This window comes from Somniosus microcephalus, chromosome 11 (assembly GCF_052327205.1).
Source record: "Somniosus microcephalus isolate GS21.2 chromosome 11, FLI_Smic_1.0, whole genome shotgun sequence".
NCBI lineage: Eukaryota > Metazoa > Chordata > Chondrichthyes > Squaliformes > Somniosidae > Somniosus > Somniosus microcephalus.
In genome coordinates, this window is record NC_140997.1 from 67,784,714 (window position 1) to 67,808,167 (window position 23,454).

Below are 23,454 nucleotides of genomic sequence, written 5' to 3' on the forward strand. Positions count from 1 at the left end.
CTATTTATACAGAGCAAACATTTAAAGGTAACAAACCCCTGTTAAAGGCAATAATATACATTACTGCAAGAGTCTCTTGGTGGCTTTGCCACAATATAATATTTTAAAAAAGCATGAATGATTGCAGCAGTAATCTAATCTCAGCTAATAAATAAACTGATGAGTGCGTTCTAAGGTCATTTAAACCATGAAATTGGAGTAATAACTTGTACACACACTGATGCTGTCAATTTCCTCTACATATGAACATGTGCACCCCAAATGGGGGATTCTGAAGATGCAACATAACCAGCAGGAGTCCTGCAGAAGTCCAGCAAAACCCACTGGAAAATAGGCTGGTTGCGCTGGGTCCCCCGTGCAGCCTTGTAAAGGGCAAACTGTCACCCACCACTTGCAAGGCAAATGACGTCAGCGGGCTGCTTTGTATGGGGATCCCCTTACACCAGTATTTTTGGTGATAAAGTCAATTCTATCTCTGTGTATGAAAGTATTTCAATGGAGAAACACACTCCTTCTCTTCCACTCCAAATTCCTCATTCTCACTAGTGTTCCGTGTCTCATCTGGTGAAAAACCTCACCAGCTACATTCTCCCAGGTGGGTGTCTCTCTGCTGGTACTTGCAAAAGTAAGATGCCATGATGCAGTTTGTGAAGAAGTAGAAGCAGCTGAGACTGTTGTTCTGACAGCAAATTACTCAGTGGTGGTACCTGGTCAGTCATTGCCATGACCAAGGCAACCTGTTAGAGGAAGGGTTTTATTTATAATTAGATGTTTTATCTATTCCTCAAAATCATTAAGGTTCTTGAAACATTGAGATCAAGCGTACATAGGTTTATTAAGCATACAGCACATGCAATAATACTTAGGCATACACTTAAAAGATAGTGGCCCGTATTTTCCGATCCCTACGGGTGTGTACGCGCTGTGTACACACCTGTAGGGACCTCGTAAGTGCCAGTTTCAGGCATGCGAAGCGCATGCGCTGAAAACCAGCATTTTTGATCTCTTGACAGATCGGACGCCTGCCCTGGAGAAGGGCCTCTGCGGAGGGAGAGTTCCACTTTCTGCAGAACCTGGCCCACTGAAAACCCTTAGCAATCTTACGCCTGGTAAAAGTGTAAGGCCTGCTTTTGAAAAAAGTTAAAAAAAAAATTTCACTTTTATAATTTAAAAATACTTTTTAAAAAGGTAAGTTTATTTTTAGCCCCGTATATAACTTTAATTATTTTTTACAAAAAATTTAATTTTTGTTTAAAATATTTAATTTAATGTATTTTTAACCCATTTTAAAAACGTGATGGTTTTTTAAAAATGTATTTATGGGGAAAAGTTCGGTTGCTTTGCGCCTCCCGTTAGCGCCCACTAGCGCCCGGGCGCAGCGCCGCCAACGCCTCCCGCGAGATTTAACGGGAGGTTAGCGGTGGTGGTAACCGTTAGTGCCCTGCGCTGCCGGCGATGATGTCATCGCCGTGCACTGCGCCCCGGCCGCGATCTTCGGTAGTGCCCCCTGACTTACTGCCGGACGCTATGTCCGACGGGGTCGGGGTGCCTACCTGCGGCCGGAGCGGCGCTAGTTAAAGGGGAGGTGGTGGGCGGCCATTTTTGTTGCTGGCCGCCTGCCAGCACCTGCCCCCGTTGCTGTCCCCGGCCCCCGTGAAGACCCCACCCTTAGGGTGCCAGCTGCTCTCCATGAGCCTGGCACTCCTCTTGAGTGTCAGGCTCGTTTGCCGGCACTCCCGATCCCTGGTGGCCCAGCTGGGCGCCAGGATGCGCTGCGCCAGGCCCCCCCCTTTAAGAAGGGGAGGAAGGCCTGCAGTACCACGGCACGACGTGCCACAGCATATGGCGCTGCGGCACATAGCTCCGCGATAGTGCCTTGCAGCACCCCACGAGGGATGTGGGGCACTTCCAGTAGCGCTCCTCCTCCCTCTCGGGGTGCTACCTGGGAAAATCGGCCATGGGGGCTCTAACTTTTTCAGGGTGCTAAAAGTAGCGCCCCGGTGAAGTTAGCGCCCCAAAGTAGGCGTGACTCAATTTTTCCCCCTTAATGTTTTAGGCCTAGAAATTCAGTTGGCTGCGCCAGCCGTTAGCGCCTTAGGAGGAGTAGATCTCGAGCGCTAGGCGCTTAGCGCCCGGGCGCAGCGCGATCTGCGCCTCGCCCCAACTTCAGTAGACATTTAGCGCCGGCGCAAAGTCATTGCGCGCGCTCATCTGCGCGCGCAGATCATGACGTCATTTCGTCGTGCAACGCCCTTTGTGCGCCCGGAACCGGAACTTCACTCGCGCCGCCCCATTGTGCGCCTGGCGGCCCGAACGACTGTGAAGTGGAACGGTACACAGCCGAGGCGGGCCGCGGGGAGCGCAAATTAAAGGGCACTCCTGCAGTAGAAAAGGCAGCCGTTTTGCAACACTCCTTCTTTGGGAGGAGGAGGAGGAGGAGGAGGAGCCCTCCCCAAAAACACAAATACACTAGTCTCGGCCTGTCAAAAAAACAAATCCACCCTCCCCCTTTAAGAGCTCACCGGAGCCAGAGTGTCTGCCGGCAATCAGCAGCTCGCCGCACCTGCCCTGCGCCCAACTTCCGGTGTTAGCGCCCCGGGCTGCCGGCTTAGCGCCTAATGATAGTCGTGCATCACCTGTTTTAGCGCAGCAGCAACCTCTGAGGGCGATGCAACTGAATATCGGCGAAGTGGCCTCGACTTTGCGCCGGGCGCAAACTTTAGCGCCCGCCCGACTTTACCGCCCCAAAAGTGGCTATAATGAATTTCTAGGCCTTAGTGTCTTTTTGGGGTGATCTCCATTCATATATTTGACAGGTCTATCTGTCAAAAGTATGAAGGGAGATTCCCTTCTCCTATTGGCTGGCCTGGCCCACTTAACCCCAGCGATGTTTGCGAACCACCTGCATCCCTGGGATATGTGGGCCCTGCGCATTTCGAATATGGAGAGGCCCAGGATCGGAAGTGTCCGGACCTCGGGAGCCCTCAGGTAAGTTCGTAGATTTTTTTCCGATAGGAGGCTTCCGCACGCAGGAAGCCTCCTATCGGAAATTACGGGCCATTACTTACAACCACACCTGATGGTTGGGGACTCAAACACGTTACAGTCCTGAGCTCAGTATTCAGGTTGACCAAACCCTTACAAATCCTAACCCTCCTTTACAAACTGCCACTTTATCTGCATTTCTCTTATCCCAACTATGTGACAGTCTTCACATTTCTACATTACATGGTTACATCAAGGGTGTCTATGATTTTGTATCATTCAACACTGATTTGATTATGTTTTGTCCTTGCAGCTACAGATCTGTGCTACAATGATTGACATGGGTGAATATAACTCAACCTTCTGTTTCTAACTTCCTTAACTTGACTGCAGGAAGTGCATTTCCCTAACTTTCCAGTTCCAGGCTATGGTCTTTCTCAGGCAGGTGTTTATCTTAATTAAGGCTCCAAGATCTCCCTTCTAATTAATGGAATCTTTCTCTCTCTGATATAAAGGGAGCTTTTCTGCCTGTCCTATATCTGTGCAGCTGATAGAAACATAGAAACATAGAAGATAGGAGCAGGAGTAGGCCGTTCGGTCCCTCGAGCCTGCTCCGCCATTCAATGAGATCATGGCTGATCATCCAAATTCAGTACCCTGTCCCTGCTTTCTCCCATACCCCTTGATCCCTTTAGCCTTAAGAAATATACCTAAATCCTTCTTGAATATATTTAATGAATTGGCCTCTACTGCCTTCTGTGGTAGAGAATTCCACAGGTTCACCACTGTGTGGGTGAAGAAATTCCTCCTCATCTCTGTCCTAAATGGCTTACCCCTTATCCTTAGACTGTGACCCCTGGTTCTGGACTCTCTGGCCATCGGGAACATCCTTCCTGCATCTAGTCTGTCTAGTCCTGTTAGAATTTTATAAGTTTCAATGAGATCCCCTCTCATTCTTCTAAACTCCAGCGAGTATAAGCCCAATCGACCCAATCTCTCTTCATATGTTGGTAACCCTTTCTTAGCCATGTATTCTCATTAACTTCTCATTAAGCAGGTGGTTACTTCATATTAGAACCCATTAATGTTGCAAGGGTCAGTCTCAATTCAAAAGTTGAGTGCTCACTACCGTAGAATTGTTATACACTTGTAATTATTTTAAGATACCCCGATTTAAGAAACATACTTCCCTATTTAACAAACAAAGACTAAAGGCGAACATTACTACAATATAAAGAAAAATCACTAGTGTTAAGTCTGTGAATTATTTAGTTAATTAAGACACAGACTAATGAGTAACAATAAAAACAGGTCTTTACTGGTTGGAGGTAGGGACTATACTGAATACAAGATTACTGCACAGTGCTTATATACCGGTGTGTTCACCCCCGGTATTACGTCTACAGCAGCCTGAGAAAGTAGTACATCTCTTAAGGTGGAACAGGCTTAAGCTCTCTTAAGGTGGAACAGGTTACATACACAACACTCCTCCCTTCTTAGCTTTATAGTCATCCCCCCATTTAACCTAACGTAATAACAGATATACATATATAACTTCATGTTTAACGTAACATAATAACATATATACATATATAACTTCATGTCAAAACAGATCACAGATTCAGTCTCTGCGGAAAACAGTTCACAGATTCAATCTCTGTGGTGTAGTCGGTTCACGTTACTCATTCAATAGTCCTTTCATGGATTTAACAGCTTGAACTTCCGAACTGATTTGGCTCCGTTCGGAGGGACCACGTGTGTGATCTGGTAGAGGTGATAATGGTTCAGATGGGTCATCTTCTGTTTCGACTTTTCCTTTTCTGCTTCTTGGATCCTCTCTGGGCTCCACTGTCAGCTGCCAGCTGCATGCAAAGTTTCTCCTTCTCTTCCTCCTTTTTCAGTAGTAGCGCCACCATCTCCCGGTGTTTCTTAGACTTTTTGTGATTCATCATGGTTTCTGCACTTTGGGAGTTTTCATCACAAGCTGGGCAGACCAGGTCACTATAATATTCAGTGTCACTCAATAGGTCATGGTAATATTCGGTGTCATCCTGATCTAGGCCAGCGAGAGGGTCTTCTATTTCCTCCATACCCAGCTGGGCGTTAGCCAGCTTTTGTTCCAAGTCCAGACATCTTTCCTGAAGAGACTTCTTCATGCGTACCTCTTCATCCAGCTTTTTCTGGGCTTTCAGCAAGTCGTTTACTAATGACCTCATTTGAGATTTTACTACTTCAACTTCTTTTGGAGATTGATTGATCGAACTATTCAATCCCTCTACCGGAGCAGCTGTTTCAGCGGTCTGTTGTTCTACGTTGACGTGAGTCAGCGTACTTTTGGCATCCAAGGGCTGCTCTGTTGCAGTCATCTCAGTCTGTGTTGCCACCTCAGCTCTTCCAATAACCTTTGAGAGCTCCGAACCCCTTTCGTTTGAATATTGAAGTTCGTGTTCAAGTTTTTCCCATTTCAGAGTCCTGTCCTTCAGCATATGCAGGAGTTGGCTGACCGTTAACTCCTCTGACATCAGACGTTTTGTGTGCTCCTGCTCCATTTTCTCCATCAGCTGCTTCTGTTGTCTTTCCAGATTCTCCAACTCTATATCAAAGAACTCTTTCGTTGCATTCAACTCTTGCTCAAAACGGCGAAGCATTTGTTCTAATTGCTGTTGTAGTTTGAAATGGAGTTGAGTTCGAGCCCGGTGTCCCTCAGAAATGGGCACATCAGTAGACTTGCCAGACTCAGAATCCACAGTTAAACTATGTTGTTGTTGCTCAGTGGAATTCTGTGCTGAAACTTTGTCTTTTGCACCTGAGTTGGGCTTACCATCATCCGTTCCAGAGTCTGGGCCGACTATCTTCACCGAGTTCTCACTCGTTATTGTTTGTAGGAAATGCCAGTCCATATTCATTTTCCTAATCCACTCCCGTCCTAGTAGTGGAGGACCTCCTTCAGATATCACATATAAGTCCATTATTTGACTGTCTTCGCCCTTGTGGACCACTGCAACCTCTATTTTCCCGATGGGGTACACTCTTTGCCCCGTGTATGTTTTCAATATAATCCCCGTATCCTGTAGGGGAATATGTTGGAATAACTTTCCGTAATCTTTCTTATTTATGACCGTCAATGCCGATCCAGTGTCCAATTCCAGTTTTACTTGGACTCCTTCTATCTGAAGAGTGACCCAAATTGTCTGGAGGTCTGCACCCTTACCAGCGTTGAGTACTCTTAAGCTAGCCAGTTCATTACAGCTTGCGTCTGAATCGGACTCCTGTTTGGTCACCTTGTGTACCTTTGCGTATTTTCCTTGCGGTGACTTCTTGTTGCTGGTCTTCTTCCCTGACCTGCATACTCTAGCTATGTGTCCAAGCCTACCACAAGTTCTACATTCTTGGTTTTTAAACCAACACTGGTTCTGATCATGCGTTGTCTTTCCACAACGATAACATTTGCCAGAACTCACACCCAATTTGTGTGCACTGAGCTCCGGTGACCGTAGCTGCATTACTGCCGTGCCTCTCGCTGCGGCTTCGTGTGCTGCTGCCATAGTGACCGCCTTCTCAAGCGTCAGCTCATTCTCCTCGAGCAGTCGCTTTTGTGTATCCTGTTTAAATAAACCACACACAAATTTGTCTCGTAGTGCATCTGTCAGTCCCGTTCCAAACTGGCAATATTTCGCTAATTTACGCAATTCTAGCAAATATTCAGCATTGCTTTCATGCTGTAGCTGCCTTCTGTCGTAAAATTTAAATCGTTCCGCTAGCATCAGCGGCGTGGGGTTTAGATGACCTTTCAGGACAGTAACAATCTCATCGAACGTCTTATCCGCCGGTTCATCTGGTGATAACAGGTGTTTCAATTGCCCGTATGTCTTCGCACCCATTAAATTTAATAATGTTAGAGCTTTATCTTGGTCACGAATTTTATTGGCCTTACAATAATTTTTTACTCTTTCAACATATATGGCCCAATCTTCGAGGTCACTATCAAAGGTGCTAATATTCCCGTGTTTAGGCATTGTAGATTTGCAATTTCTCAGATTTTATTTTCTTTACTTGTTATCAAAGATGGCGGCTTCCCGCTCTTGCCGTCGTCCTCCGCCCACAAAATGGCGGTTTTCCCGCGCTTGGCGGTCTTCACCCGTCCCCCGACGCCGTCTCCCTTCAGCCCCCGAGTGCGGCCCTTATCTTCGCCGCGATCGCCCGAGTGCGGCCCTTATCAGCGGATGCGATCGATGGCCCGGCTGCGCCTCGCACTTGAAAGCGGCCCGGCCCTTATCAGTGCTTGCGATTGATGGCCCGGCTGCGCCTCGCACTCCAAAGCCCTTATCTCCCGATCGCGATCGATGGCCCGTGCTGTGCACCGCGGCTCTCGCGCCTTCAATTTCTGCAGCCGCTGCCCTTTCAGCCCGAGTGCGGCCCTTATCGGTGGTTGCGATCGATGGCCCTGCTGCGCCCCTCACTTCAAAGCGGCCCGGCCCTTATCTGCCGATCGCTATCGCCCTGTACCTGTCTTCCCCAGCCCTGTCTTCTACTCCGGTTCACAAGCTGATGGAGGCTTCAGGGTCCTAATGCCTGTCGCTTCCAGTGGGGTGGTGTGGTTTGAAACCTCTCTTCAACCGCCGTGGAATAACTGCCGCAGGGTAAGAACCTGACTCGTCGCCAGTGTTAAGTCTGTGAATTATTTAGTTAATTAAGACACAGACTAATGAGTAACAATAAAAACAGGTCTTTACTGGTTGGAGGTAGGGACTATACTGAATACAAGATTACTGCACAGTGCTTATATACCGGTGTGTTCACCCCCGGTATTACGTCTACAGCAGCCTGAGAAAGTAGTACATCTCTTAAGGTGGAACAGGCTTAAGCTCTCTTAAGGTGGAACAGGTTACATACACAACAACTAGTGATATTATATTAGCACACATAGGAACAGGAGTAGGCCATTTAGCCCCTCGAGCCTGTTCCGCTATTCAATTAAATCATGGCTGATCTGTAGCTCAACTCCATTTACCAGCCTTTGATCCATATTCTTTGATACCCTTATTTAAATCTGTCCATCTCAGTCTTGAATATTTAAATTGACCCAGCATCTTTTTGGAGGAGAGAATTGCAGATTTCCATTAAGCTTTATGTGAAGAAGTGCTTCCTGATTTCACTCCTGAATGCCCTAGTTCTAATTTTAAGATTGAGCTCCCTTGTTCTTAATTCCCCCACCAGAGAAAATAGCTACTCTGCATCTAATGTATTGAATCCTTTTACCATTTTAAACACCTCAATTAGATCACCCCTCAACTTTCTAAACTCAAGGCAATACAAACCAAGTTTATGCAATCAGTCATCCTAATTTAATCCTTTATGCCCTGGTATAATTCTGGTAAATCTGCATTGTATCCCCTCCAAGGCTGATGTATCTTTCCTGAGGTATGGTACCCAAAACTGAACGCAATACTTCAGGTCTGACCAAGGCTCTATACAGCTGAAGTATAACTTCCTCCTCAATAACAACAGAAAATGCTGGAAAAACTCAGCAGGCCAGGCATCATCCGTGGAGAGAAATTAGAGTCAACGTTTCGGGTCAAAACCCTTTATCAAGACTAAAGAGGCACAGGGAATGAAATAGATTAAGAGGCCAGGCTGGGAGAGAACAAAAGAGAAGAGACATTAAGAGGTATTCAAAACGAGACGAGATGGTGATAGGACTAGTGGAGACAAAAGACAGCTCTAGATTAGGTGTGAAATGCGCTGGCAGAATGGGAGACAGCTGCCATGTGGGAGAGAAAAAAAAAGGAAAGGGGGGTGAGGGAAAAACCAAACCAAAGGTGTGCATAAAAAATATAAGTAAAAATGTTATAGGGGCTGAGGTTATGATCTGAAATTGTTGAACTCGATACTGAGTCTGGAAGGCTGTAAAGTGCCTAATCGGAAGATGAGGTGCTGTTCCTCGAGTTTACGTTGAGCTTCCGTGGAACAATGCAAGAGGCCAAGGACAGTGAGGTCCGAGTGGGAATGGAGCGGTGAATTAAAATGACAGGTGACCGGAAGCTCGGGGTCACCCTTACGGACTGAATGGAGGTGTTCCGCAAAGCGGTCTATATAACTTCCTCCTCTTTGTATTTCACGCTCCTTGAGATAAATGCCAACATTAAAAGGGAAATTAGAGAAGCGTGCAATAAGGGCACAGCAGTTATCATGGGTGACTTTAATCTACATATAGATTGGGCTAACCAAATTAGTAACAATACTGTGGAGGAGGAATTCCTGGAGTGTTTACGGGATGGTTTCCTGGACCAATATGTCGAGGAACCAACTAGAGATCAGGCCATCTTGGACTGGGTATTATGTAATGAGAAAGAATTAATTAGCAATCTTGTTGTACGAGGCCCCTTGGGTCGGAGCGATCATAATATGTTAGAATTCTTCATTAAGATGGAGTAGTTGGCTCAGAGACTAGGGTCCTAACTTTAAATAAAGGAAACTACGATGGTATGAGGTGCGAGTTGGATAGGATTGATTGGGGAATGTCACTCAAAGGGTTGATGGTGGATAGGCAATGGCAAACATTCAAAGACCGCATGGATGAACTGCAGAATTTGTTCATCCCAGTTTGGCATAAAAATAAAACAAAAAAGGTGACTCAACCGTGGCTAACAAGGGAAATTAGGGATAGCATAAGATCCAAGGAGAGGACATATAAATTGGCTAGAAGAAGCAGTAAACCTGAGGATTGGGAGCAGTTTAGGATTCAACAAAGGAGGACAAAGGGATTAATTAAGAAGGGGAAAATAGAGTATGAGAGTAAGCTTTCAGGGAACATAAAAACTGACTGTAAAAGCTTTTATAGATATGTGAAGAGAAAAAGATTGATGAAGTCAAGCGTAGGTTCCTTGCAGTCAGAATCAGGGGAATTTATAATGGGGAACAAAGAAATGGCAGACCAATTAAATACATATTTTTGTCCTGTCTTCACAAAGGAGGACACAAATAACCTCCCAGAGATGTCGGCGAACATAGGGCCTGATGAAAGGGAGGAACTGAAAGAAATCAGTATTTGTAGGGAAATGGTGTTAGGGAAATTGACGGGTTTGAAGGCCGATAAATCCCCAGGGCCTGATAATCTACATCCTAGGGTACTTAAGGAAGTGGCCCTAGAAATAGTCGATGCATTGCTGATCATCTTCCAACATTCGATGGAATCTGGAACAGTACCCATGGATTGGAGGGTAGCTAATGTTACCCCACTATTCAAAAAAGGTGGTAGAGAGAAAACGGGGAATTACAGACCGGTAAGCCTGACATCGGTAGTGGGGAAAATGCTAGAGTCCATTATCAAAGATGTAATAGCAGAGCACTTGGAAAACAGTGACAGGATCGGACAAAGTCAACATGGATTTACAAAAGGTAAATCGTGCTTGACTAATCTATTGGAATTTTTTGAGGATGTAACTGGTAGAATAGATAAGGGAGAACCAGTGGATGTGGTGTATTTGGACTTTCAAAAGGCTTTCGATAAGGTCCGCATAAAAGATTAGTATGCAAAGTTAAGGCACATGGGATTGGGGGCAAGGTATTGACTTGGATAGAGAACTGGTTGGCAGACAGAAAGCAAAGAGTTGGAATAAACGGGTCTTTTTCCGACTGGCAGGCAGTGACTAGTGGGGTACCACAGGGATCGGTCCTTGGACCCTAGCTATTCGCAATATATATTAATGATCTAGACGAGGGAACTAGATGTAATATCTCCAAGTTTGCAGACAACACAAAGCTGGGTGGGCGTGTGTGCTGTAAGGAGGATGCCGAGAAATTCCAGGATGATTTGGACAGGTTGGGTGATTGGGCAGAAGCATGGCAGATGCAATATAACATGGATAAATGCGAGGTTATCCACTTTGGTGTCAAAAACAGGAAGGCAGATTATTATCTGAATGGCAATAGATTGGGAGAAGGGGACGTGCAATGAGACCTGGGTGTCCTTGTGCACCAGTCGCTGAAGGTAAGCATGCAGGTGCAGCAGGCGGTTAAGAAGGCAAATGGTATGTTGGCCTTTGTAGCGAGAGGGTTTGAGTACAGGAACAAGGATGTCTTGCTGCAGTTGTACAGGGCCTTGGTGAGACCACATCTTGAGTATTGTGTGCAGTTTTGGTCGCCTTATCTGAGGAAGGATGTTCTTGCCATGGAGGGAGTTCAGCAAAGATTCACCAGGCTGATACCTGGGATGGCAGGAATGATGTATGAGGAGAGATTGGGTCGATTGGGCTTATACTCACTGGAGTTTAGAAGAATGAGAGGGGATCTCATTGAAACTTATAAAATTCTGACAGGACTGGACAGACTAGATGCAGGAAGGGTGTTCCCGATAGTCGGGGAGTCCAGAACCAGGGGTCACAGTCTAAGGATAAGGGGTAAGCCATTTAGGACAGAAATGAGGAGGAATTTCTTCACCCAGAGAGTGGTGAACCTGTGGAATTCTCTACCACAGAAGGCAATAGAGGCCAATTCATTTAATATATTCAAGAAGGAGTTGGATATATTTCTTAAGGCTAAAGGGATCAAGGGATATGGGGAGAAAGCAGGGACAGGGTACTGAATTTGGATGATCAGCCATGATCTCATTGAATGGCAGAGCAGGCTCGAGGGGCCAAATGGCCTACTCCTGCTCCTATCTTCTTTGTTTCTATGTTTCTATTCCATTAGCCTTTTTGATTACTTTGTGTACCTGTGTACTAGCTTTTAGTGATTTGTGTACATGGACATCCAAATCCCTTTGCTCCGCCACAGTTCTAAGTCTCGAACCATTAACCATGGCATCGCCCGTCTCTGCCCTTGCCTCAGCTCATCTGCTGCTGAAACCCTCATCCATGCCTTTGTTACCTCTAGACTTGACTATTCCAACGCACTCCTGGCTGGCCTTCCACATTCCACCCTACGTAAACTTGAGGTCATCCAAAACTCAGCTGCCCGTGTCCTAACTCATACCAAGTCCCATTCGCCCATCACCACTGTAGTGTATGTACCCGTCTACCTTTAAGGGAACTATTGAATGTAACCGTTCACCTTTAAGGGAACTACTTTAGGTGTGGCACTATTTGTTTGGCTTCTGTATACTGTAATACCGATAGTGACCACACCAGTATATAAGTGTTGTAGCAGGATTTCTGGGGCAGATTCGCCCGGACCTTCGAATAGTAAAGACCTGTTTGTTTGTTACTCCTGAAGTCTGTGTATTTATTAACTGCACAACCCACAGACTTTACAGTGGCGACGAGTCCGATCGTACCCTGCGGCAAGATTACCATAAGCAACGAAGAGCATCGAAGAGAGACAACCGCCCTCGTCGTGCTACCAAAAGAAAACACAAGGCTGCAACAACAGAAAGCAGGAAGACTAACAACAAAAGCTGTATCAGCAACAGGCACTGACTACCCTTCTGCCACGGTGCGGAGTGAGCCGACCAGCAAGAAACAAGGCGGCCGAAGAGACTGTGAGTAGGGGAAGGTGTAGAAGTATCCGGAGGATAAGGGCAGAGCACTCGACCTCGGTCGAGGGGGAGCTGTGCCGGCCAAAAGTCGGGTCCAACGGCGTCGGGTGACAGCCGGACCGCGATCGGCGGGACAATCGGGGCAGCGACCGCAGGCACGAAGCGCTGAGCCTGCGAGTAGGCGCGGGAAGAGAAACCCAGCCGCAGCCGGGTAGGGAAACACCGGTCTGCGAGAGGGCTGGGGAGGCGAACGGGAACCGTGCGGGTGAGAGCCGGGTGCGGAGAGAGAGACTGCGAGGACCCGGTCCAGCGGCTGAGCTGTTCTCCACCAACGGGGTACTCAGAGCCGGCAAAACCGAACGTGCGGGAGTGGGTGAGAGACACAGCCGAAAACGGGGTGAGAGACTGCGCGAGAGCCAGTCCAGCGGTGAGCTGTTCTCCACCAACGGGGTACCCAGGGCCGGTAGCATCGAACGTGCGGGTGAGAGAGACAGAGCCGGGTATGGAGAGAGAGACTGCGCGAGAGCCAGTCCAGCGGCTGAACTATCCTCTGCTAACGGGGTGTACCCAGCGCCGGTAGAGCCGTGCGGGCGGGAGGAAAAGACATAGCCGAGTAAGGGGAGCTGTGCGGTAGCCAGCCAGCGGCTGAACCTGTCCGCTGAGGGGGAAGCGTACCCCTTCCACCGGGAAGAAACGCGGGAAGCCGCCCTTAGGCGGAGAAGACGCCAGAAGCGGGAAACCGCCATTGAAGTGGGCGGGGCGAGAAAGGAAGAGCGGGAAACCGCCATTTTCGCGGGAAAACCGCCATCTTGATTGACATACCGCCATTGAAGTGGGCGGGGAGAGAAGGAAAGAGCGGGAAACCGCCGATTTCGCGGGAAAACCGCCATCTTAGAAACAAATAAATAAATAAGAAATACTGGTGCTGCTCCCAAGGGAAGAAAGATGCCTAAGCGAGGGAATATTAACGACTTTAATTCTGAAATAGAAGACTGGGCCACGTACGTGGAACGCATAGAGATCTATTGCGAAGCCAACAAAATAGAGGAAGACGACAAGGCGATAACATTGCTAAACTCGATGGGGGCAAAAACATACGGGCTCTTGAAGCATCTAATAGCACCAAATAAACCAGTGGATCAGACCTTCGAAGAGATTGTGGCTGTGCTGAAGGACCACTTGAACCCCACACCGCTGATGCTGGCTGAACGATTCAAATTCTACGCAAGAACACAGAAGAAAGACGAAAGCAATGCGGAATACTTGGTCGAACTGCGTAGGCTAGCAAAATACTGCCAGTTCGGAGGGAATCTGACAGAAGCGCTGCGGGACAAGTTCGTATGCGGATTGTCCAAAGAAGGGACGCAGAAGCGACTACTGGAAGAGAATGACCTCACACTGGACAGGGCTGTCCTTATAGCTGCATCGCACGAAGCCGCAGTGAAAGGAACGGCAGAAATGCAACTAAAGGCGGCGGCACTTGGGGTGGACCAAATTACTTCAAGCACAACAAAATGCTACCGTTGTGGGAAGACAACGCATGACCAGAATCAATGCTGGTTTAAGAACCAAGAGTGTAGGAAATGTGGCAAACTGGGTCACATCGCGAAGGTATGCCGGTCCGGGAAAAAGATCAATAATCAAAGGAAGCCACCACCAGAAAAGTACAACAAGGTACACAAGGTGGCTGAGAAGAGTTCAGACGAACAGAATTCAGACTCAGACCCAAACAGCCAGGAGCTGGGTAGTCTGAGAATCCACAATGTGGGTAAAGAAACGGATCTACAGGCCATCTGGGTCATACTAAAAATAGCTGGAGTCCAAATAAGAATGGAGCTGGACACTGGATCAGCTCTATCAGTCATCAACCGAAGGGACTACCACTGGCTATTCTCTCACATACCTTTAAGAAATACCAAGTTCGTATTACAGACATACACGGGGCATAACGTATACCCCGTGGGGAAAATAAGAGTCAAGGTGAGAGATAGGGGTAAAGAACACCCAAGAATGAGCTTGTACGTATTACCTGAGGGAGGACCACCACTTCTAGGACGGGAGTGGATTAAGAAAATAGACATGGAATGGCATTACCTAAAAGCCATAATGAGGGAGGACTCGGTGCAAGCTATTAGCTCAGATTCTGAAATGGATGATGATAACACCAAGTCGAAAACGAAGACAGGCAGAAGGACTTATGGTACCAAGAAGAATAAAGCTGCAGAGCAGAACTCCAGGTTGACAGAGAATTCTGAGCCTGTTCAAGCAAAGGATTCATCCATGACGGAAGAACACCGAGCTCGGACGCAAACTTATGTCAAAGTACGACAACAATTAGAACAGTTGAGTGATCGTCTCGTACAGGAGATGAAAAATATGGAAAAGTTCTGGGACACCGAATGGGGGAACCTGGAAAGACTACAGAGACAGCTAGCTCAAGCAGAGAGCGACCATAGAGCCATCATGGTCAAATACCAATCACATTCCCCTGATGCTGTTCAGGAACTAGAATATTTACAGAATGAACCAAAGGAAGAGGAATCTTCAGGGAGCCAGGATTTTATTCCAGTTCTTCTTTACGACTCCTTACAAGCAGAGTGTGAGAAGTTGAAAGAACAGTATGAACAGGCCCAGGCTACAATTCAGAAGGGGGTTAACTCGGCAGCCTCCGAAAAGCTAGTTTCAGTAGAAGCATATGAACAACTAAAGGTTGAACATGAGCAAGAAGTCCAAAGGCTGCAGGAAATTCTTGATGAGCTCAAGGCCAAGACAGACTCATCGATAGAAGCTCCATCCATAGATGAGCAATTAGAGGTGAAAATCATGGCAGAGCATGAAAGACAGGATGTCCAAGAACTTATAAAAACATTGAAGGACACCCAAGACAAATATGAGGCGGCAATGTCTGAGGTTCAACAACTTGAAGAACAGATTCAACTGGGAATCCTTGCAGTGGAAGAACAGGACACTGTAAGAATGGTCCCTGAACATGAACTAGAGAGCATCAGGGCGCAACTTTTCCGAGCGCTGAAAGCCAAAGTTCAAGAGGAACGTAAGGTGGAAGTATTGGAGAAAGAGGTGGATGAAATGGAGAAGACTCTGATCCACCAGGTTCCCAGGGAAGAGTTAACGGTCGGCCAACTCCTTCATATGCTGAAGGACAAGACTCTACAAGGGGAACAATCTGAACACGAGCTTCAATCTTCAGGGGGAACGAGTTCGGAGCTCTCAAAAGTCACGGAGATAGCTGAGGTGGCAACACAAATGTTACAAGGATGCCAAAAGTACGTTGAATCACGTCAAGGTGAACAGAAGAAGGTGGAAACCGTTACTTCAGTAGAAGGGTTAAATAGCCTGATAACGCAATTACCGGTGGAAAGGAAGGTATTGAACTCACAAATGAGGTCCGTCGTGAAGGAATGGCAGATAACCCAGGAAGAGCGGGATGAATATGAATGCATGAAGAAGGCTTTTCAAGAAAGATGTTTAGGGAAGGAACCACCGTCAGCTAACGTCCAGACGGGTGAGGAGGAAGAAGAAGTCTCTCTCGCTGGCCTAACTCAGGACGAACCTGAATATTACCATGACCTGTTGAGGGACACTGAATATTATGAGGATGTGGTCTGCCCAGCTTGTGATGAAAACTCTCAAAGTGCTGAAATCCGGATGAAGCACTTAAGGTCTAAGGAACATAGAGTTGGTGGCGCTACAGCTGGCAGCCGAGAAAGGAGCTCCGAGAGTTTCAAAAAGGCAGAAAAGAAAAAGAAGAAGCAGAAGATAATAACTGTCTAAAATATTAGCACTTCTACCATTCCAGGCGGGACATTACGAAAGGAGCTAAATTAGTTGAAAAACTGGTAAATGTCAAAGTCCGCACTGCTGGTTCAACAGGACAAAAGTTCAAGCTGCTACGTCAAGAAAAAGGCTATGGAGGAGTCACGCTAGCCAGGTGAACCGGCTACCCCAAAGAAATGTTGTTCGGAACGAGTCAAGATCAGAGACTGAATCTATGAACTGTTTCCGCAGAGACGGAACCTGTGAACTGTTTCCACCGAGATTATATTTGTAAATTGTTTTATATGACATTGACTCCACCGAGATTATAGCTGTAATTTGTTTTATAGGAAGTTGAAGATATGTATGTTTAACGGGGACTCTGTAAGTAATAAGCTAAAAAGGGAGGATTGTAGTGTATGTACCCGTCTACCTTTAAGGGAACTATTGAATGTAACCGTTCACCTTTAAGGGAACTACTTTAGGTGTGGCACTATTTGTTTGGCTTCTGTATACTGTAATACCGATAGTAACCACACCAGTATATAAGTGTTGTAGCAGGATTTCTGGGGCAGATTCGCCCGGACCTTCGAATAGTAAAGACCTGTTTGTTTGTTACTTCTGAAGTCTGTGTATTTATTAACTGCACAACCCACAGACTTTACAACCACTGTGCTCGCTGACCTACATTGGCTCCCGGTTAAGCAACGCCTCGATTTCACAGTTCTCATCCTTGTTTTCAAATCCCTCCATAGCCTCGTCCCTCCCTATCTCTGTAACCTCCAGCCCCATAACCCCCCGAGATATCTGCACTCCTCTAATTCTACCTGTAGTGTATGTACCTTTAAGGGGAGAACAACTTTTTACAGCTCCTGTATACTGTAGTACCGGCAGTGACCACACTTGTATATAAACCCTGAGTAGGGATCTGTACGTTAGTTTTAGAGTAACCCTCATCCAGTAAATACCTGTTGAATTGTTCCTGCAGTCACGTGTCTAGTTATTGAAGGACACACTACATCAAAAATATACGGATCTAACAGTGGCGATGAAGCAGATTCGAACCTACCTGCAACTCTGCATTACCTCCCAGGGATTTGCTCCTGGAGAACAGTGGAAGAAAGTTGAGGCCAGAAGCAAGGGCGTCGACCACAAGCAACCGCCCAGTCATCCAGCAGAGATTGAGCATCGCAGGGGAGGCTGTTGAGAGCTGGGCTTGGTTCTCCAGTCATGGTGGTCCAGCGAAACGGGCAGGCAACAGGTACGGCGCAGACCCTTCCCGGACAGCAGTGGCTAGAGCCGACCGACGGCACAGAAAAGGCCGAGCAGCGTCGACGGGAGAAAAGAGAGGGTAGAGCGCACAGGGCGCAGCCGGTGTTCAGGACCGAGCGGCGTCGATGGGAGAAGAGAGAGGGTAGAGCACACAGGGCGCAGCCGGTGTTCAGGACCGAACAGCGTCGACGCGAGAAGAGAGAGGGTAGAGCGCACAGGGTGCAGCCAGTGTTCAGGACCGAACGGTGTCGACGGGAGAAGAGAGAGGTCTTACGTTCATTAATAAATAGACATTCTTATTATGAACACAGCTAGCTTTTGCTAGACACTTTTATTGAGCACATGTGGACTAGGTACAGTATCTGTAGAGGCTTCCATCTTGACTGCTGCCTTGTGGGTAGCCTAGTGCCTCATGGGTAATGTAGTCTTACTATACATACAGCTGGGTAGTGTAGTCTTATACATACAGCTATATACAGCTCTACACAGCTCTACGGCTCCACCTAGTGTCCACTATAGAATGACATGTTATTGATCATTACATCCCCCTTTCTTTGAGGTTTAACAAAATCAATATCAATCAACTTTCAAGAAAACAATAAAGATAATATCAGTAACACTTTTGTTAGTGCTCTATAAACATAAACATTTTCAAAACAGTCAACACATTTTCAAAGCTTTACATTGTACTCAAAGATTAAGTCTATCAGGCTCTTTTACTTCACGTGTGGATCTTCTCAACACGTGTAAGTCTGATGTGTCTTCATGGGATTGTTCTGGTGGTGAATGACAAGATGCAGTTGCAGCATTGTCATCAATCTGGTCTTGAATAGTCTCTTGTGTCTTTAGGAGGGAACGGCGGTTCCTCCTGAGAATCTGTCCTTCCTCAGTTCTAACAGTGTTTGACCTTGGTCCTACTTCCTCAAGAACTGTAGCTTTCCTGTTCCATGCATCTAGATCCTCAATCCTGACAACATCATCCTTTGTCAATGGTTTTAGAGTTTTGGATGACTTGTCATAGTATGATTTCTGTTTCAGCTTTAACAGTTGAAGTCTCTGTCTCAGTTCCTCACTTTGCTGTTCTTTTGCACAGCAGGGTAGCGTGGTACGCAACTTGCGACCCATTAGTAGTTCAGCAGGTGAAGAACCACAGTCTAAAGGTGAGGCTCGGTAGCTCAGCAGGGCGAGATAAGGATCAGACTTGCTTTCTGTCACTTTCTTCAGTAGCTGCTTGAGAACTTGAACACCTTTCTCTGCCTTACCATTTGACTGAGCATACAAAGGACTGGATGTGATGTGCTGAAAGTCATAATGTGCTGCAAACTGTTGCCACTCCTTACAGTTGAAGCACGGACCATTGTCGCTAACGGCAATCCAGGGAATTCCATGTCTGACGAAGATGGATTTCACATGCATTATGACACTGCTTGCTGTGGTGCTTGAGAGCAGCGCCATCTCAGGATAGTTAGAATAGTAGTCAATCACTTTTAGATAGTCTTTACCATTTAAATGAAAAAGGTCCATACCAACCTTTTGCCATGGTGCTGTTGGTATGTCAGCTACTATCATTGGTTCCTTTGCTTGTTTGTTTTGGTGTTTCTGACATGTCTCACATTTGCCTATCATGTTCTCAATGTCCTTATTTATGCCAGGCCAATAAACAGTGTCTCTTGCCCTCCTTTTGCATTTTTCAATTCTGAGGTGTCCCTCATGAATCCTTTTGAGCATGTCTTGACGTAGAGCCTGTGGAATGACTATTCTGTTCTGTTTTAGTAATAGTCCACTTGCAACGCTCAATTCTGACCTTATGTGAAAATATTTGGACAGGAACCTTTTGGCCAACCATGATGAATGTTCTCTATTACTGTTTGTAATACTGTATCTTTTACTGTTTCTTCTGCTATTTGCTTTGATTTTGTGTCTGACATGGGCAGCGCAGCAGTGACCATACTCACATGAACATCTACGTCTTCTTCAGTAGAGTTCACATGACTCATTGTGGGTGCTCGGGATAGTGCATCTGCTAACACTATGTATTTGCCTGGTGTGTAGATCAGTTCAAAGTCATATCTTTGCAGCTTCATCATGAGTCGTTGAATCCTTGGAGACATCTCATTCAGGTTTTTTTTTATGATGGCAACCAGTGGGCTGTGGTCTGTCTCAACTGTGAAGGTGGGAAGTCCATATATGTAGCCATGAAACTTTTCTAGTCCAACTACCAAGCCTAGACATTCCTTTTCAATCTGGGCGTATCGACACTCAGTATCAGTCATAGACCTGGAGGCATAGGCAACAGGCTTCCAATCTTCACCCTCTGCTTGTAGCAAGACCGCACCTAGGCCATCTTTTGATGCATCCGTTGACACTTTGATTCTTTTTGTTGGGTCAAAGAAGGTGAGTACAGGTGTGGTTGTCAGCACTGTTTTGAGATTCATCCACTCTTGTTCATGTCTTTCTGTCCATGCGAACTCATTTGTTTTATGTAGCAGGTCTCGCAGACAGGTTGTCTTGGCTGACAAGTTAGGAATGAACTTTCCAATGAAGTTTATCATCCCCATGATGCGTAGCACTCCTTTTTTGTCTGTGGGTCGGGGCATTTTGAGTATGGCGTTTACTTTTTCCATATCTGGCTCTATTCCTTTACCAGATAGATTATCTCCTAGGAAAGTGACTTCCTGGACACCAAACTGACATTTGGCTTTGTTGAGTCCATTCCGGCGTATGCTCTGTAGTACTTTAGTCAGTCTCTCATTGTGTTCTTTCAGTGTGGAGCCCCAGATGATGATGTCATCAACATAGACTCGAACTCCTTCCAGACCTTCAATTATGTGTTCCATCGCTCTATGAAAGATTTCAGATGCAGATATTATCCCGAAAGGCATTCTGAGGAAACAATACCTGCCAAATGGTGTGTTGAAGGTACAGTATTTGGTGCTCTCTTCATCCAGTTTTAGTTGCCAAAATCCTTGTGAGGCATCGAGCTTTGTAAAGTATTTGGCACCTGACATTTCACTGGTGATTTCTTCTCGCTTGGGAATCTGGTAGTCTTCACGTTTTATGTTTGCATTTAAGTCCTTTGGATCCATGCATATTCTTAGATCATTGTTCTTTTTCTTTACACATACCATGGAGTTAACCCAGTCTGTTGGCTCTTCGACTTTCCTGATGACTCCTAGTATGGTCATTCTGTCCAGTTCATTCTTGAGCCGGTCACGCAGGGGTGCTGGAACTCTTCATGGAGCATGTACCACTGGCTGAGCATCCTGCTTTAGCTGGATCTTGTAAGTGAATGGTAGAACTCCAAATCCTTTGAACACATCCTGGAAATTATTCACTACAGAATCCATCGAGTCATCTGGTCTGCTTATGGTACAGTTTATACGGTAGACTCTTTTGACCAGTTCTAAGTCCTCACAAGCTTTGTCACCCAGTAGTGAATCAAGCCTTTCAGCCACAACAGAAAACATGAGATGATGCACTTTGTCTTTGACTGTCACTTTAAGTCTGCATACACCTAAGCTATCTATTTTCTGTCCATTATAGTCCTTCAGTAGTACTGACTTTTTCTGTATTTTGGGCTTTTCTTTCATATTGTTAATGTCACTCATACTGATTAAGTTTGCTTTTGCCCCAGTGTCTAGTTTTAAGGTAACTAATGCTCCATTTACCTGCAGTGGGATCATCCATTTGTCCTCTTTTACTGCATTAACTTTATGTTCAGCATTGTCCATTTCTGAGGGCTGCACATTTTCTGTATCCATTTTGATATTGTCACATGATACCATTCCTACAAAAAATGTCTCACTTAAATCAGTGTCCTCAATTACATTAACTCGTTGCCCTTTCTTAGTTTTTACTTTTGAAAAGCATTGTTTGGCAAAGTGATTCTTTCCATTACACTTTGTGCACATTTTTCCAAATGCTGGGCATTGTCTTAACTGGTGTTTGTAACCACAGCGTTTACAATTAAAAATTTCATCCTCCGATTGCTTTTCATTTCTGTTCTGCCCACGTTTCTTCCCCTTGTAGGACACCGCACTGACAGCAGCATTATCACTCATTACAATCGCATCATTATTGATTTCACTGAAAGCCTTCGCGTGCTTTCGAGCGAGCTCGCTGGCTTGGCATATTTTCACCGCATTTTCCAAATGTAGTTTGGTTTCTCTCAACAGACGTTCCCTGACTTTTTTATCATCAATACCAAACACAATCTGGTCACGAATCATGGATGCTTTGAGCTCAGAGAAATTACATGTCTGTGCTTTCAGTTTCAGATCAGTTATAAAGCTATCAAAAGTCTCATGTTGCTGCTGTGTCTGAGAACGGAAGATGTATTTTTCATAGGTCTCATTCTTTTTGGGAGAGCAATGTGCATCAAATTTTTTTAGCACATCTTCTAATTTTTCTCTGTTCTCCTCTGGATTAAATACAAATGTATTAAATACCTCTATCGCCTGTGGGCCTGCAACCATAAGCAGCAACGCTATCTTCCTTGCGTCTGGCTTCGTACCGAATCCGATGGCTGCAATGTAGAGTTCGAATTGTTGTTTAAGAGTCTGCCAATTGTAGTCGATGTTTCCTGTGAGTTTCAAACGCTCTGGTGGCTTCAAATTCTCCATGTCGCTTTTCACAATTTTCAGCAGATCTTCACCATCCTGGTACCATCTTATGTTCATTAATAAATAGACATTCTTATTATGAACACAGCTAGCTTTTGCTAGACACTTTTATTGAGCACATGTGGACTAGGTACAGTATCTGTAGAGGCTTCCATCTTGACTGCTGCCTTGTGGGTAGCCTAGTGCCTCATGGGTAATGTAGTCTTACTATACATACAGCTGGGTAGTGTAGTCTTATACATACAGCTATATACAGCTCTACACAGCTCTACGGCTCCACCTAGTGTCCACTATAGAATGACATGTTATTGATCATTACAAGAGGCGTGAAAGAAAATGCGCAGAGCGCAGTCGGTGTTCAAGGGCCGAGCAGCCGCAGCGGAGAAGAAGGGAGAGCGCGGGAAAACGCCATTTTGATCCGCAGCGGAGAAGAAGGGAAGCGCGGGAAAACGCCATTTTGAGCCAGTCTAACCACACCCAGGGATGCTGAAGAGTGGCAGTATCACAGCGTTCGACAATGAAGTCGAAGATTGGACGACATATGTCGAACGCATAGAAGTGTACTGCAAGGCGAATGAAGTGCCAGAGGAGAGGAAAGCGCTGGTAATGTTGAATTCCATGGGTGCAAAAACGTATGGCTTACTGCGAAATCTAGTAACCCCAGAGAAGCCAGTGGACAAGGATTTTGGAAACATGGTGTCAACCCTACAGAACCACTTAAACCCCACACCGCTGCTGATAGCAGAAAGATTTAAGTTTCATAAAAGGAACCAGCATAAAGATGAAAGTAATGCTGAGTATTTAACGGAGCTGCGTAAGCTATCGAAACACTGCCAGTTCGGAGCGGGACTGGCAGATACCTTAAGGGACAAGTTTGTGTGTGGGCTTCAAAGTGAAGGAACCCAGAAACGGCTTTTATCTGAAAAGGACCTTACGCTGGAAAAGGCTTTCAGCATGGCAGTATCACACGAAGCAGCCGCACGGGGCGCTGCAGAGATACAATGGAGACCACAAGAATATGGCACAAATGAAATGTCATACGGGTAAATCATGCTTGACTAATCTACTGGAATTTTTTGAGGATGCAACTGGTAAAATAGATAAGGGAGAACCAGTGGATGTGGTGTATTTGGACTTTCAGAAGGCTTTCGATAAGGTCCCACATAAGAGATTAGCATGCAAAATTAAGGCACATGGGATTGGGGGCAAGGTATTGACTTGGATAGAGAACTGGTTGGCGGACAGAAAGCAAAGAGTTGGAATAAACGGGTCATTTTCCAAGTGGCAGGCAGTGACTAGTGGGGTACCACAAGGATCGGTCCTAGG

The 23,454-nt window shown here is 46.0% G+C and overlaps 1 protein-coding gene across 1 annotated transcript in view; it reads left to right on the forward strand.

Annotated features, from left to right (window-relative positions):
• Positions 1–23,454, forward strand: part of tmc5 (transmembrane channel like 5) — a 365,838-nt gene that overhangs the window by 211,378 nt on the left and 131,006 nt on the right. The window lies entirely within an intron of this gene.